This window comes from Nannospalax galili, unplaced genomic scaffold (assembly GCF_000622305.1).
Source record: "Nannospalax galili isolate Female #2095 unplaced genomic scaffold, S.galili_v1.0 scaffold31, whole genome shotgun sequence".
Lineage (NCBI taxonomy): Eukaryota > Metazoa > Chordata > Mammalia > Rodentia > Spalacidae > Nannospalax > Nannospalax galili.
Window position 1 is genome coordinate 5,806,447 of NW_008332149.1, and position 15,980 is coordinate 5,822,426.

The window sequence follows — 15,980 nt, forward strand, 5'->3', positions numbered from 1 at the left end:
TAAACTGTGTAGCCATGAACCTGATGAGTGAACTGTTACCAGTGATTGCAGGAACCTGGGAGCTGCGTTAGCACGGGAGTGAGCAAGGTTTGTGATTAGAACTGGAGAATTTTCTTTATGCCCCTCTGCATCTTGAGTGTACTAAGGAACAATTTTTTTTAGGAGTTAGAGTTTTTGTTTTTTGTTTATATAACATCCACCTGGAAAAACCACTTGGAAATCACAAAATATGCTTCATCTTGCGTCTTTCTGGAATTGTTGCTATAGCCTTGGTAGAAAAGCAATGAGAAAATTGGTTAGGTTTATGTGGACTGCTTCACCACAGAGCAAGGTTCCTTGCACACTTTCCTGAGGTTACGAATTTGGTTCTTTACGGTAACTCGCCCTGCTTTGCCAAAGCCTGTCCCCCTCTGCTAGGGAGCACTGGTAGCTTCTTGAGCTGCCCCATTTTCTGATGCAGTCTTAGCATTTTGAAGGAACATTCCCGTCGTTCACTCATAGCTTAGTCATTTTTTCTCCTACCATCAGGAATGTTTTGAGGGCAGGCTATGCATTTCGTTCATCACTTTGATCTTAATCTCCAGCACAAGGCTTGGCAGACAGTACATGTTAGAAACTTTGAGCAAACACAGGAGAGCAGGTCGGTTCCCTAAAATGTTACTTTCATTCTGTCTCCTACTACCATCCAGTGTGAACTGTGAAGATATTTTTAGTAGACTGAAAATGGATCCAGGAAGAAGGTGGACACATGTTTATTTTTATACGAGCACTGTTTAAAATCTAAAGAGAGACCAGGTGTGTTAGCCAGTGCAATTTAATGAGATCCTTTCTCAGTGTTGAAAAAGTTTTTAAATAAAGAGAGTGAGGATGTAGCTCAGTGGTAGAGTACTTGCCTAGTGTGTGCAAGGTCCTGTGTTCAGTCCCTGGTGCTAATATTAAAAAAAATGAGTTTTATAGGGTCATTAAATTTAATATTATAATATAAATGACACACTTCTAGTGCCTGTAAGAACTTGGTATTAGGGTAGGTTATTAACTGTGGTAATTCCAGATCATAGTGGCTTTTCTAGGCAGTTCAGAGAGAGGGGAATGGAGTGAGTGGGTGCTCCATGGAGTTACTTGGCTTGTGCAGTCTCTCAGGAATGAGGCTTCTTAAGAACTTCCTTGTAATGTTTTTGCTGTGCCAGACAGTGTTCTGTGTCCACTTTGTCCCTTTTGCCAGAGTTCAGTCAGGTCCCATCTTCATTGCAACCCGTTAAGAAACTGGGTTTCCCTGTGTACCTGAGGGAAATGGGGTTGAGTTTAGTGTACACTGTTGTGCTGGCTGTGGGTACCGGCTCAGTTTTCCACTGAGAATCCAATACTGTCTAGCATGTGGCGTCTCTGCACATCTGCTTTTTGTGAGCAGGAAAGTGTAGTTGGAATTCCTATATTTTCCGAAAAATATGTCAGTTTATTGTTGGTAGTGTCTGCACTTCAGAATTGCTGCTCTGCCTGCTTTTTATTGATAAACATCACAGGGAAGTTAGCATCATCAGTATTGATGTTTTATTTATCAGCAGACTTGAAGAGTAATTTGTTGTATGGTTTTTCTTATAAAGCAGTGATTTTCTGTATCAGCAGACTATCATTTTCTAAAAACAAATATGCCTATTTGGCGAACATTTTAAAATTTATTTACAGCAAATGATTCTTTAAAGAAATGATAAATAACTTGAGGAGTAGAGATGGGCAGATGTGTTCACCTAATCAATGTTGCTTTTGAGACAGCATCTTTGTAGTCCAGGATGGGCTCAATCTGAGCCCCTCCTGCCTCAGCCTCCCAAGTACTGGGATTGCCTCAGGATACCACCACTCCTGTCATGTTTTCTACAGGAGCCTAGCCTAAACCCTCCCTGTAGGTAGTGCATGTGCTTGAGCTGTGGCTCAGTAAAGAGACAGTGGGGGTATGCTGCAATGTACTTCTGGAAGTACCTTCTCTACAGTCTTGCCCACATCGCCTCTTCTTCACACCTAGACTAGGGATTGGCTTTGTGGCCCACCTCTGGCTTGCTGACTGTTTCTGTAAGTGATGTGTTGTTGGGATACAACCATCCTGTCTAGGTGGCTGTTTGGTGCTAGAATGATAGGGTTGAATACTTGTGTCAGAGACACAACCTACAGAGCCAAAATGTTTTTGACTTTTTTAAAAACCTCCTTAGTCTCAATATGTAGTCCAGGCTAGCCTCAAGCTTGTGATCCTCTGCTTTAGTCTGCTTCTCCAGTGCTGGGATTACAGGTGTGCAGCACTACACTCAGCCTTATCCCTGGACCTTTTATAGAAACAGTGTGCTGACTCCTGCACTTGCCAAGAGGAGAGGATCTTTGGGAAGAACAGAGCGACCTGGATCCCAAGAAGATGTGAGTCCAAAAACAACGATTAGGACGTTGAAAGACAGATGCTCCCAGTATCAGTGGCTGAGGCCTTCGCATGTAGTTGACCTACCACTTCATTATTTATCCTGCTTATTGGAGCTGTGGGTCCCTTTTAAGAAAGCCCAGGTCGGAAGTGTATACTGGATAGTTTTTATTGTCAACGTGACACAAACTAGAATCATCTTGGAAGAGGAAATCTCAAAAGAGGAATTTCCTCCATCAGATTTGCCTGTGGGGGGTTGTCTAGATTGATGATTGAAGTAGGAGGGCCCTGCTCACTGTGGGTGGCACCATCAGTAGGCATGTTGGTCTGGGCTGTATGAGAAAGCAGGCTGAGCAAGCAAAGGAAGCAAGTCAGTAAGCAGCCTTCCTCTGTGGCCTCTCCTTCAGTTTGTGCCCTGACTTCCCTCAGTGATGGACTGTGACCTGGAAGTGTAAGGTACAAACCCTCTCCTCCCCAAGTTGCTTTTGGTCAGAGTGATTATCACAGCAACAAAAAGCAAAGTAGATCAAATGCTTAAGAACCATGGGTCTAAACACCAACTCCAAACTCCTCTTGCGAATGTTAAGGGTTATCGTATTTAGCTCTTTTGTACCTATGCAGCTGTTCTCTTAACTGAGCCTCCTACGGCTTTGGAGGTTCATTTCCTTACAGTACTTCCACTTCTACCCCATGGACCTTGTGAGCTGGGCTGTCTCCCCTTCTGAGCTCAGGCAAGAGTGTTCGAAGCCCATCAGTACACAGTGCTAAGAGCTCATGCTTTCTGGAGTAGGATCCTGCCTTTCTCTTCTTCAGATCTGATCTTAGGGAAGAGTTGGAATGGCCACCGGGGATGCTTGTTGGGTCTGGTTCTGCAGTCCTCCGAGTTGTGGAGCTCTGCAGCAGTCTTGCTGACTTCCTGCTTGGCCTCTTCTCACCTAGGGTAGTGTGGATTAGCACGGATCCTGTTTATTTTAATACTTTTTTAATTTTGTGCGTATGAGTGTATTGCCTGCAGGTATGTAAGTGCACTTGTGTTGTGCAATGCCTGCAGAGGTCAGAAAAGGGTAGTAGATCCCTTGGAACTGGAGTTAACAGATGGTGGTTAGTCGCCATGTGGGTGCTGTGAATAGAACCTGGGTCCTCTACAAGAGCCAGGCCCCTTAACCAGTGAGCCCTCTCTCCAGTTCTTGTTTTACTTTTTTTTTAAACCATAGTTATTCGGGCTTCTCTTGAGATGGAATTAGAAACTTTGATCATTGGGCCTTAAAGGAAAAGCAACATTTTCATAACTTCTCCCTGGTAACCAGTTAGGTTTAAAGCTGCTGAATGTCAGACTCATTCAGTAGGGGATCAGGAATTGAGGTGATAAACTTGGATATGGATGAACAACTTAGTCCTGTTAGCTTTGCTTGCAGGATGGTACCCTACCTGAGCTAGAGGGCCCATCTCCGAAGACAGCTTGGCTGAAGCAGGAGTAGAGAGGAGGGTAGGGATCCTGTCTGACAGAATAGATAGGCGACACCTGACCTGTAGTGGGCGTTGAAGTGGCAGACTTGTGTGACCATTATTTATGATGTGTGCTGGGGTGAATTGTTTGTCGGCATATAGACAAAACCTGGTCATCACTTGCGATGAGCAATACTAGAAGCATGCTTCTGTTCCATGGTACCGTAGTTGTTGAAGAGAAGCCCCATGATGTATTTTTCTAAGGAATTACAGTCCCTGAAAATGTTTAGACTCCATCTATAGAGAAAATTGCTCCTGTCTTGCTCTGAACTTCTTTATTTTTAAACCTAAGGCCTCACACAAGCCAGGCCAGCGCTGTACCACTGAGCTGTAGCCAGTTCTCTTTGTACTTTCCATTTTGAGACAAGGGATAGTTGCCCAGGCTGGCCTTAAACTTGCTATGTTGGCCAGACCCCCTTAAACCTGCTCTGTTGGCCAGACCCCCTTAAACCTGTGATGCTTCTGCCTCAGCCTCTTGAGTAGCTGGGATTATAGACCCCGGCCACCAGACTCTGAATGTCTAAAAACATCATTAATAAGAGCCTGCTTTGTGTGATGAGCTGATGTAGACAGTCAGAGATCAAGGAGTAATGGAAGACATTTTGTTTTCGTCTTGGAAACATGGATCTGTTTGTGATTGACATGCAGAGCTTGCTTTTCTTCCTTACCTCCTGATCTCCTGAGCTGTGAGTACCAGGTAGTGCATTCCCAGTCCTCTAGGATAACTAGTGCTGTGCTTGTTATTTAACTCCTGGACTTTTTTATGGTACTGGATCACATGTTTCCACTTGTCATTCCTGCAACCAAGAGCTTGTGCCCCTCTAAACTGATGAGCTTAGGCCAGATATTTTTTAGGAAATACAGCAATAGTATCTAACACCAAGATGTTGGATTTATCGCTAATATTTTGTAATTCTACATGACAGCATGCCTTTTACTTTTGCAGTCTGGTTACTCTCCATTCTTCCCCCACCCCTTTTTCTCTCCTTCTTAACCTAGTTACTTCCTGGCTGTGTCATACGTTCCTAGGAACTTCAGTTATCCAGAATGTATGTTTAAGTATGCTTCTAATTTTTACAGATCAAAAAAGTCACCATAGACTTATTAGCATGTAACTATTTTTAGGAAACTGTATTATATGCCCATAAAAATAGATTGCTGATGTAAAGTTACATTTTTTTATTTGAAAAAATACAGTAAACAAATGATCCTAAAGAAAAGACCTTATTCAGAGCTGTTAAATCTTCATTTATAATGCCCCTTATGCTCATTTCCCCCTGAATGAGTTTAAAGCTCAGTCCTTGGCATCATAAACCTTCCCATGAATATATTTATTTTAATAGGAATATTTACTTTTTGTACATATGTGTCAGAAGGTAATTTGCCTGTTATTCTTGGTAGGCCATAAATCTTTCACACAGCTGAAAACCTGCAGCCTGGTTTATGAGACTGAAAATGTAAACTTGAAGATGATTCTTTGAGCCACTAATCCATTAGTGTCCTGGGATTTACAGGATGTTTCCTGTGTAACACAGACTGGGAAGGAGAGGTATTCAATGTGATTAGTTCCCACAGCACTAACTAGAACTTGTGTTTGACTCCCCAGAGAGTGCTTGAAACTTTTTTACTCTTTGTCGTCCGAATGCTCATTATAATGGGTCTCATTAACTGGTGCATCTCCCTTTGGGTTAATTTGCAGATACCAACCATGCCATCCCTTTGCTGACTCACTAATGCAAATTGATATTTATTGCTTCAAAATTGAAAACAAAAAAAGCTGTATAACCAAAAGCACAAACTTTGCTTAAGTTTTCCCTTTTTATCTCGAGCTGAGAGATAAGATACAGAGAGATTATTTGAGAGAGAAGGAAGAAAATAAACCAAAACCCCCACAAAAACTACTGTAGGTTAATAAACTGATGTGAAAATTTCTCAATTTACAGCACTTGACAGGTGCTAAGAGAAAAGCATCTTTAATTTTAATGTGTTGTTAGGACCTCTTTAGAGAGACTGTACAAGTTATTAACAAGGTCCTCTGAGACAGGAGACGGGTAATTAACAAGACCTGTGGAGATGCAGTTTAGGTAATTAACGAGCTCTTAGGCACTGGACACAGGGTAACACATAGTGAGTCTGATAGTTAAAGAGAGCAGGTCATTACAATATGACCAAATGAGAGATAGAACCCATAAGTCCTCTGGAGGCTTCTGATAGGAAGGTATTAAGATTGTATTCCAATGACCCCAGGGTGCTAATTTTTATAAATCAATATGTAAGATTTTGGGTTTAAGGTAATATTTGAGAGAATTATTTCTCCGTTAAACCAAGAAGCAAGGGAGCTTGATGCATGCAGATAGGTGATCTTCGTTAAAGGCTGTTACAGAACTGTGTGGTTGAGGGTACATTGGAAGTACACAAGTTCTGTGCTTCCCAGTTGCTTTAAATGTTGGTGGCTGTATATACTTTTCACTCTTGGCCAGTTCCCTAAAATTGCCTGTGCTGGATTAACCTTGCTCCTCTTTGACTTTAGAATGGTCAGGATGTCAGCCAGAGAGGAGGTGCTCCCAGGGCCAGTTTGGTTTTGATATACTCTCACCTGGGTTCTTCCAGTCAGCGCTCTGCTGCCTTCATGTTTAGGAGTTTCCAGTTGCAAATACTTGGTCTGGTTATTTCTTGTGTATGCTATCTATAATTTTGGTTCAGAAAACTCCTAAGCAAGTATTTATTACAGACCTCTTATCTATAGTATGTGGCTGAGGATAACTATGAATATGGCTCAACACAGAATCATAGACCTAAAACATGAGATTTTTGTAGCTCAGTTGTATAGTCTGAGCATAAACTTTGAAGGTAACCATGTCATGCTGCCATGTCAAAAGGCGGGACAGGCCTGCAAAGCTTAAGAGTATAGAGTTTAACTTTGGATGACCTCCTGTCTCTGCTCAGCTCCCCAGGCCATCAGGATGGCTATTTTTTGAATTTCAGCTCTGATAATCAAATGATATTTTCATTATCATTTTTTCAGTGTTTACCATATGTAAGAGAATCAGATTACTAAGTTATGGATCTTGTTCTTTGAGTTTATGGAGTTAGTAAATATTAGGTCTTAGTTTCATCCTAAGGACTGGTGTGCGGGCACTGGGAAACCCTGAGCATTTTTAAGTTGGGTTATGATATAATGGAGTTAAGGTTTTAGCTCAGAGCTAAGATGGAGTGCCTGTGGGGATGGAGAGGGGGAGGAAGATAGGAACTTGAGACTGGGAGACCAGAAAGGAAGTCTGTGAATATTGAGGTGTGTTAATTGTGGACATTTGGCAGTGAGGGTAAAAGAAAGGAACACCTTTGAGAAGTGCATCTGCCCACTAATCTGTTTTTGCCCTGGGTGGAAGGGGGGCAGGCAGTGCTGAGGGATTGAGGGATTGGTAAGGGAGGAGGAATGGAACTGCTCTAATGACGTGTCATGTGTGTGTATGAGTGTGCATATGGGTGCCAGCCATTGACAATGGGTGTCTTCCGCAATCTCTCCGCACCCTACTTTTGATACAGGGTTTCTTACTGAACCTGGAGCTTGCCAATTTGGCTAGACTGACTGACCAGCAAGCCCCAGGGATCCTGTCTCTGAATCTCCAATGCTTTACAGGCACATGCTGTGACTGTGCCCAGCTTCTGTGGGGTCCTGGGGATCAGAACTCAAGTTCTTCATGCTTGCAAAGCAAACACTTTACCAACTACACCATCTTCCCAGCCCATGATGTGTCTTAAATTTGACAGGATACAGCATTTAGTACAATAGTGTAAGGTCTGTAGTCTCTGAATCAGACTTGACGTTGAGTTTTTGAGAGCTTGGTGGTATTTCTGGTTTTGGTTTTTTATCATGAGGTAATACCTTGTCTGTTTCATTTTATTTCAGAGAATAGAAATTATGTTCCTTTTGTTGACACAAGGAAGTTAGTACAAAAACAATAACAGTTCTTGAAAGTTTGTTTTCCAACATTTTAGTAATCTTTGGCTTCTTTGAACACAAGAATGTAAATTCCAGTGTTCACAGGTTTGTACATTCAAAGTACTTTCATCTTAGCAGTGCAGTGACTGTATTGCATATTTCTCTTCAGTGGTTCTGGTTTTCCAGACCTCCCCATTCGTAGGCTCTTGTCAGTCTGTGGGAATAACCTGTGCTTAATGTTGGTAGCCCTCCTTTCTGTCACACTTTTTCACCAGGCCTCTGGCTTTCGTACTTAGGACGTTTCCACTGTGACCACATCACCTGGGATTACTTTTATTTTTGTGATAATAAAGCTTTAGCTTTTTAAATACAGGGAGTGTTGTGTATATTTAACTTATGGTGGTGCATTGTAGCCAGTGTGTTTTAAATACCTAATTGATGACATATAAAATAGAGCAGCTAATTTGATAATGAAGATGTTTTCCTTATCTGTATTTAATCAGTTTCTAAATATTAGGATCTAGATATTTGACATTTGTCTTTGAATTTATGTCCTTTAGAGATGACTTGTTTTATTCTCCTTTGAATTATTACATGTTAATGTATAGTGTATATATTAAATGATTATAAGTAAATAAATATGTTAAATGATTTTTTTATGTGTTTTATGTAAGTTTAGAAATCTTTCTGCTAAAAGGACGCATACCATTTAATTAAACAGCAGTAACTTGAATCAGCTTGGTCTTCTTAAAGTTCAGATTACCGTTTTTTGTTTGTGGTTAATAAGCACGTTTAAAGCTCCACTAAGGCTGAGAGTAGAGGGTTGTTGAAGCTATGATTGTCAGAAAGCCAAAGTCATAGTATCGAAGGGAAGGGACGTTTAAGAAATCACCTAGTAACACAGAGTAGAGTGTGCTGTAGGAAGGTCGCGGAGGGGCAGTTTGGTCTACTGAAAACTGGGGAAGTGTTTCTTCTGGAAAGAGGCCTTTCATCTTTATCTTGACTACTGAACATGGGCTCTGTAAGTTAGGAAGTGAGTTGATAGACACTTCCGTCTTAGTAAACAGTAATAAAGCTCTGTAAGGAAGTAGTTAGCCAGGCATGGTGATGCACACCTGTAATTCCAGCACTTGGGAGGTTGAGGCAGGGAAATCATGAGTTAAAGGCTAGCCTTAGCTACATAGTGAACCCTGACTCAAAAAAAAAAAAAAAAAAAGCGGTTTGATATATTTTAAAGAAATAATTTTTAACAAGGGGTTTTTTTCTATATAATATTTAATTTTTTACAAACAATTAATAAACCCACGTCTTTCTTTCTTAGTGGGAATTGAAGCGGTTTGATAGATTTTGAAGCAATAGTTTTTAAACAGTGGTTTTGTACTATTATATCATTAGCTTTTTACTAACAACTGAGTAATCACAGCATTTCTTTCCTAGTTGGAATTAGGGAGCTGTATTCAGTGTCTGTCATTCCGTGCCCATAGGCTCCTGAGGAAGTGTGTTTGCTACTGTAGGCTACCAAGGAGCCAATTAACGGGTGCCCTGCAGCAGCGTGGCATTAGTATAATGAACTCTTTGTTAGGGAGCCTGGTGTGGGGATGGTGTTCCAGCGAAGCACATATTTTGTTTATCAGAGAGGCCCACGAATATGTTTCTTTTGTACAGATTTTTCATCTTCAAAGAAATGAATGGTCCAAAACTATTAGAAATAAAAATCATACAAATATGATTTAAGTTTTAATTCAGAGTTGTATTTGGTTCACTTCTTTAGTGAAGGATTTCCCAATGTAATACGAAAATATAAGTACACTAATAGCATATTTTGATGGGAGTATGGGACAGGCGTGATGAGTTCAGATTTAGAAGTCAGGTTTTGGTTCGAGTCTCTGGTGAAGCTGTAGGCCCTCAAATATTAGCCCATCAGATAGGCTGTCATGGTACGAAGGATAAAGGCAATTTATTGAACACTTCCAACATTTCAGAGTCCCCTTTGGGAAGGCCATTAGCCTTAGAAAGGGCATCAGCTACAGAAACCCAAAGAGGCTCTGGCGATTCTCTTCGGCAGATCTGAAGGCAGCCTCTTATTGTCTCAGCAATGAAAGCAGTAGAAGATACTGCTCCAATAGCTTCAGAACTCAAGGTCCTTAACATGTCTGAAGTGGTAGCCTCTGGACTTTAATGTTCTGTCATTTTGTGCTTTAGAAAATAAATACTTCTTCACAGAAAAGAATGTGATGAGAATTTGAATATTAAATATGATTATGCTATCACCAAATTATTTTTAGAATGATATCTCTTTTATTTACAGAAATGATGAGGATCTTAAAACGTCTTTCCCTTGGGCCTGCTTTCCTTAGACTTTTAGATAACATATATAGGGTGGCATTCTGAAAAAGAGATGTTTGCTTTCAACTTGATGATGAAGGGAAGTTCTTGCCCTTCCTCTGTTACAGTTGCTCTCAGACTAGAATTCTGTTGCTGCCAGGAGACAAAGGCTGCATAAGGCAAAGTCTGTTTCAGGCTTCAGTATGTGGAAGTAATTGTCCTAATGCAGTTGGGAAGTGCTACTGGAGTAAAAACTATAGATTAGGCCAGACCTGGTGGTGCACCTCTACAGTCCCAGCTTCCAGGAGGCAGAAGGAGAGGGATCATGAGTTCAAGTCCAGTTTGGCTACATAGCAAGACCATGTGTCACAACAACAGCAGAAATTACAGAAGTTTAGATGGACAGAGTTAGGCAGTTAAAACATAATGGAAGGGGAGAATTAACAGTCTCAAAGATGAGAGGAAAGGGCTTTTGGGAAGGAAAACATGAACGCTTTAAAGGACTGTCAGGGACTCAGTGTGTCTAAAACAGTCAGAGGCTGGAGGTGTTGGTGATGATGGGGCTGCCTTATTGGAAACTTGGCCCGTCACAGCAGTGGTGCTCTAGAGTGCAAGGAGTGCGGAGATCCTGTTCTAGGAAAACTCAGAAAACACTGATGTTGTAATTGCTCACGTGACCTGGGCCTGAATGGGAAGAGACACACAAACTCAAAGAAGGGTGTCAGTGAGTCTATATTTCAAGTAGGATTTTAGATTCAGAAAACTTTCTGAGGTTAAAAAGTGATTTTTGTGACTTTAATTATTAAACTTGTAGGGGAAGCCAATGGGAAAGTTATTGTGGCAGAAGAAACATGTAGATAATCATGGTCTGTTAGAGCTGCAGTCTTTAAATTGGTGAGAGCCAGTGTTCTAACTGTTCTAAACTTGATCACAGTGCACTTTTTAGGACTGGGCTTCTCCTGCTTGGGAGCTTGGGGAGGTGGGAGGACTCTACAGCTGGGCTTCTGCAAAGAAGTAAACAAAGGAGCCCTGGTTAGTGTGCTGGGGGAGGGGCTCTGAGGACGCCCTGCAGTGGACAGCCTTTCTTGAAGACTGCAGGATGACTGCAGCCTTGGGTGCTTGTAGGCCAGCACCTCACTGCAGGCTGTTCTTCAGCCATGAGGCCCTTCCTGGGGACCCTAGGGCAGCTGTGACTGCTGTCCTAGGCATGACTTATTCTAGTCACGGCCTTGTGTCTTAGCCAAGAGTAGTGTGGGACCCAATGGCCTTTTTCACCTGAGGATCACTGGATGTCTCCCTCTCACCTTCAGGGAGGTGTCACCTCTGCCTGGGATAGTCCTTAGGAACAGGCAACAGGGCTGACCTTGATCGCATAGGCACAGAGAGAGAGTCTACTGGTGCCAACCCAGCAAAGGGGCTGCTGGTACCTTGTTTTTATCACTCCTTCCCAACTTCTAAACTAAAAAAAAGTGTCCTCCCCCTGCCCCCAGTCCTAGCCAGTAGTGGGCATGTGGCAGATGGTAGGCCAGGGTCTCCTTAGAGCAGAAGGATGAACAGTACAGCTTCCCCAAGTGACAAACGATTCTTTTTACATCAAGAGATACATGGTGGTATTATGGAGTAAAATGTCTGCATTTTCAAGTTCACGTTGACGTCACGTGTGAATGTTGCTGGATTTATTCTTCTCGTGTATTTGGGGTGCTTAAAGAGAAAAGTGTTTGAGAAGCTTAGCTTGAAAGGAGTGGGGTTTGGCATCCGCTGGGGTTATGTTTACAAATCTGTGAATTGTTTGATTGACTGTTTTGAAAATAATTCCCATTACTTTTCTTTAGCAGGAGAAAATAGTAAGTTAATAAACTTGATTGAATATTATTTTCTTGAAACATGCCTTCGTTTCATAGATGTCTTTGAGTTCTGGGACTTGGTCTAGCAGCATACTAGTGTCCCTTCTAGAAAAGCAGCTTCAGAGTGACTGTCCGTGATCTTGTGTCACTGACCACGGTTTTTTAATTGTTTTGCCTCTGAGATCTTGTACAAGATGTCCTATGAGAGCATCAATAAGCAAATTGCTGTTAGTCCCCACAGACACTTATGCATTAGTTGTGTTTTGTCATCCGAGTGTTTAGTGGTGCATGCCCAGTCCCAGGAGAGGTAAGTGCAGTATCTGATGCTATTCTGTCATTAATTTGACTTAGTCCTGAGTTCTTAGCTTCTTTCCCTAAAAATAAAGAAAAAATACAAATACTAAGTTTTATCTCATCTTCTCAGCCTCATCTCTTTTGCCTGTGCAGCAAATGTAATTATAATTGAAATGTTCTAAGTATTGTATTTATTGGAGAAATCTCTTTGGCCATTTCTTTTATTTTATTTAATTAATTTATTCATTTGTGCTTTGGGAAGATGATTAGTCACATTTTAAAAACTGCTTTTATTGTGTAACCTCTCTGAAACATGAAATATAAAAATAACTATTAATAAGATTTACTAGAAAGTTCTCATATTAATTTGTATTGTGGTCAAATAGCTAACATGGTTGCAGGCCTGGTTGGTATGCTGATCAACTGACTAGTTGAGTTGAGCTTTAGAAATCCATCAATTTGAAAACGTTCCAGTTCTTATTAAAAGTTGTATTAGAGTAATTATTGCCATCTTCAAAGGAGCTGAAAACACTCTACTAGCGTCCCTTTGATCTGAGTGTAAGTAACCGCTGTTACTCAGGAAAATGGTCTTCCCTGCTCTTGTTGGTAGACATTATACTAACTTACTATTGGTTTACTAAGTCAGCAATCCTGGCTTTTAAAATCGTTATCAAGCCCTGGGTGTCACATCACTAAGCATCCAGATGGTTACTATGCACCACCACACCACAGATGACATGTCAGGCGGAAGGACTGAAAATGTCAGAGAGATATGGTTCCTTCCAGGGGCTTCCAGCAGCAAGGCCGGGCAGCCTTGGGCTGAGGCTGGGTCTAGAGAAAGCAGCTGTTGGCACATTTGTGACGTAGAGTATTGGCACACTCAATGCTTTTAACCCTCTTCTGATGTTAGATAAAAACATGAACTTTTTTGAGTAGTTAAGTAGGTTGTATCTGGACTCAGGTGGTAGGCCATTGGTCTGGAAAGATAAACTGAATAAAATGTGGTGGGCTTGGAAACCTAGGCTAAGGAATGAGTCCTCATTCAGGAGGGATTTCAAGGTCAGAAGATTTTTTTTTTTGACAGCCGAATCATGAAGTTAGACTTGTATCTGAGATACTGCCATAGCCATTGGGACCTCAGCTAGATGGATTAAGACAGGGTCAGTAGCGTGGCCATGGCTGAGGCATAATAGTTTGCCGTTTCTTTAGAATTTGAAAATACAAAAAAAAAAAAAAAATTGAGGTTTTTGCCTAAAAACTTCGATATGTTAGTATTAAGACATTTTATCAGTTTAAAATATTTTTAAACATATTAAGTTAAAATGCTTTTTATCGGTTTAAAAGTTACTTTAAAATTCTGTGCCTCCCCCATACTTATATTTCTTAAATTCTGGAGTTTCAGTTTATACAGAATCCCTTTTTAGTATGAACATGTTCGAGTTTATTTTCTACCTGATTAAAAACACCATTCTCCTTAACCTGTCAGCAGCTCAGTTGAGCAGTCAGACCGCATTATTCGATATCTTGTCTGACATGAGGACAGCAGTCCAGAGAGAAAGATATCACAAATTGGTGCCACACTTCAATAAATAGAGACATTTTATTTTGCACCAAGCTAATTCAATCCAGTTCAGTTAACTCTTTTTTCCCCCTGTAAGGACAGATCAAAAAAGGCAATCATGAATGACTGAGTTGGTCATGTGTTTGACACATCAGTGTGTGTACACAAAGCAGACCACAAGGGAGGGCTCGGCCTTCGGGTTTCAGACAATACCCAGTGTGGGAGCCTTGCTCGGTGCAGGGTGCAGAATGGGGACCTCACATGTACGCTCAGGTACAGAGGGCGGGGGCTGGGGCCAGCGCCCTGCACAGATCCTCACACTCCTCACGATACAGAGCATTCCTGCGAACCCTCAGCCCTTTCTCAGGTGGTCGTTGAGTTTCATTTTAGCTTCCAGAGTCAAAATTACTACTGTATATTGTTTTGTGATTTTGATAAAGTCTTTGCTCTAAATATGTTTCTTGAAAGCCCTTATGATACTGTAACCAGGCTTCTGTTATTTCTTAGTTCATTTCTTCCTGAGACAGATACTAGAATATGCAGGCATAATAGTACTCATTCTCAGGGTTGGAAGGGGTAGGTTATAGCCCCAAACATGAAAAGTGAAACCCCATGCATGAAACAGGTCCTCCTTCCCAGATGCTGTGAAAGAATGAGTCCCTGACACCTCCTAAGAATTTTGGGGTATTCTGCCTCTGCTTCCTGTGAATGAGGTCCCCATGATGAGGTCAGGTTGGCTAGTTCATCCAGGAAGCCTGTGATGGGCTTCAGCAGTGTAGTCAATGATCACCGAGACCTCTACAGAAAATGTGCCTAGTGCTGGTGTCTCAGTTAGGACAGATCCAGAGCCAGGTTCTACCAGTTACCAAGGAAGGACCTCAGGCAGGTCACCTGACATCTCTGTGACTCTCCCTCATTTGGAAAGTAAAGTTATGGGTGATACAAGCTCGGAGTCTGTGACCTCTTTGATTTTCATGAAGATAGCTGAGTTCGTTTTGGTGGAGTTTAAAATAATGTCTGATGCAGATTAAGTGCCTTAGATGTTTAGGAAATTATTTATGGGACATGTTCTGTTTCCCAGTTACCCATTTTATCTTCACAACAGACTTACTTGGGAGATACTTTTGCTATCCTGGTTTTATAGATGAAGGAACCAAGACACAAAGTTAAGTTGTTCAGGGCCATACAGTGGCAAGTATAGGGCAGAGTGCAGTTTGAGTTCACACCACCTGGCTCCTGGGCCCTGACCCATCTCTACTCTTGAGCACCCCATGTCCTGTCAGCCTGAGTGTAAATTATGCTGTCCTTGAGACTGTCACCAATGGAAAGTGGGGTGGCGCAGCGTGTTTCTTCCTTCATCAGAAAGCATGCCATGAGGTAGTGGAGCAAGGAGAGGTTAGTCCCTCTGGACGCTTCATCCCACTAGCTCGGATTGAGAATTGGAGACAGCAGAGATCATGCACCAGCAGCAGCTACCACTGCACGACACTGTAGTGTGGGGGACTCTGATGATGTCCTCTTGGACTTCCTATTTGTCATGGTTCTTTTCAGCCACTCTCGCCATTCTCTTGAGACATTGCTGGCTCAGTGAGACTACTATAACACTGTGCATGCACCATGGAAATGGTGACATCCGGGAATGGGAACATGGGAAATGTGTGAGCCACAGAAGTCTGTCAGTGGTGGATTGCTGGTGCTTAATGTGACTCACTCTGTCCACCGGTCACCCAGCTCCACTGAAGTGCTGAGCTCTTCCTCAGGAGCATTACCTGGGGAAGGTCAGCCAGCTCTTAGGACCTAGCTGTGCAAATCTCAGCCATAACTAGCCAACCCTTCGCTATGTGGGAAACTCTCTTGATGTGACTGTATGCACACACATGCCTTGTAGGGTTTACAGTGTGGGACATTATGTGTAATTACGGATGTGTTCCAGACAGTGTTTCCAGTGGCCACACTTCCTGTCACAGTCCAGAGTTTTAAAAGTGAATCCCTTAAGTCTTCAGAGAATTCCAGTTATTTTGATGATATTATGTAGATAATGAAGACATACCTATCTTACAGCTAAGTCTGTGTGTGTAATAAAAAAAAAACAAACAAACAAACCCTGGG

The 15,980-nt window shown here is 41.8% G+C and overlaps 1 protein-coding gene across 1 annotated transcript in view; it reads left to right on the top strand.

Moving 5' to 3' along the window:
- Rab11fip2 (RAB11 family interacting protein 2) overlaps nucleotides 1-15,980 on the top strand; it is a 38,028-nt gene that overhangs the window by 11,224 nt on the left and 10,824 nt on the right. The window lies entirely within an intron of this gene.